This window comes from Macadamia integrifolia, chromosome 10 (genome assembly GCF_013358625.1).
Source record: "Macadamia integrifolia cultivar HAES 741 chromosome 10, SCU_Mint_v3, whole genome shotgun sequence".
In the NCBI taxonomy this organism is placed as follows: domain Eukaryota; kingdom Viridiplantae; phylum Streptophyta; class Magnoliopsida; order Proteales; family Proteaceae; genus Macadamia; species Macadamia integrifolia.
The window spans coordinates 17,427,327-17,428,534 of record NC_056566.1 but is presented as its reverse complement, the minus strand read 5'-3'; the positions used below and the strand labels follow the sequence as shown (position 1 = coordinate 17,428,534).

General features: G+C 36.8%; 1 long non-coding RNA gene across 1 annotated transcript; it reads left to right on the top strand.

Annotated features, from left to right (window-relative positions):
- Positions 1-403: 403 nt before the first annotated feature.
- LOC122090557 lies at positions 404-1,208 on the top strand. Its single transcript, XR_006143672.1, has 2 exons — positions 404-785; positions 910-1,208. It is a non-coding gene; the product is annotated as an uncharacterized LOC122090557 (long non-coding RNA).

Below are 1,208 nucleotides of genomic sequence, written 5' to 3'. Positions count from 1 at the left end.
GAAAACTATAAAAAAACTTTAAACATGTCAAACTTAGTTGGTCTATTAGTCTGTCAGTCCCTTGGAAAGCACTTTTGCACAGTAAATGACCAATTAATTACAGCTATGGATTCATTAATCAATCAAGTAGATTCGGCCTTTAAACAATCAGGCCTGTCGGGCCACGCCTGTAATCGACACTTCTACTCAAGACCACTATTAGTCAAAACGTGTTTAAAACGCGGTTGCCTTTTGTAGCTGTTTAAACATGTTTTACCGTATATCTCTATACAATGCGGGATAAAACAGAACTTGCCAAATGAACGGTTTTAAACATACGTTTAAAACATGTATCAAAATTTTAAGGGTAAAATAGAAATTTTACCATACTCAATTAGAAAAACAAAAAACAAAAAGGCAAAGACAACCTATTCTATAGGGTTCCTCATTTTTTTTTCCCAAATCCCTCCAACCCTTCTTCTCCGTCAGTCTATTACAACTATTTCAAAATCAGAACTCAGAAGTAGAACTCAGTGAACCCACTCCTCCGGTCCTCCACTCCTCCTTCCTCTTACATCCGTGAGAAGAAGCGACACAGCCTCGCAGCACAGTGAATCGTGATTCCTGAGCGATTAGCCATACCGATTACCGACGGTGGACTCTGCAATTTAGATTTCCGACCTGCTACTTCGAGACCTTAGCTAATCACTGGAATTCCGTATTAGCTAGCGATACCGATTACCGACTCTGCAATTTAGATTTTAGACCTGCTATTTCGAGTTCGACAACGGTGCAGCGGGAAAGAGGTTAGAAATCAGAAAATTTCTCTCCTTCTGATTTTTTTTTTTTTTTTAATTCTTCTTCTTCTTGGTTTTCTCTCTTCATCTCAAAATCCTTTATTTTTTTCTGGTTTGGCACTTTGGCTAACAGTGGGCTGGATTCTGGATTCTGGATTCTGGAATGGCTTTTTCTGGTTTGAGTCTTTGAGAACAGGACGATTGTTCCATTCATTCATTTTTTTTTCATTGTGATATATGATGATCCATTCATTCCTTTTTTTTTCTGCAAGTTGTTCTGTAAACTGAGAAATTATCTTGGCTGATTCCAATGGTTTGACATTATATTTTGTGCTGAGATTATATGTATCCATGTTTTGGAGTGGAGTATAGTCCTCCTTAGTTTATTATTTTTGCTAATATGAATAATATACAGTGGATTTATTAAACATA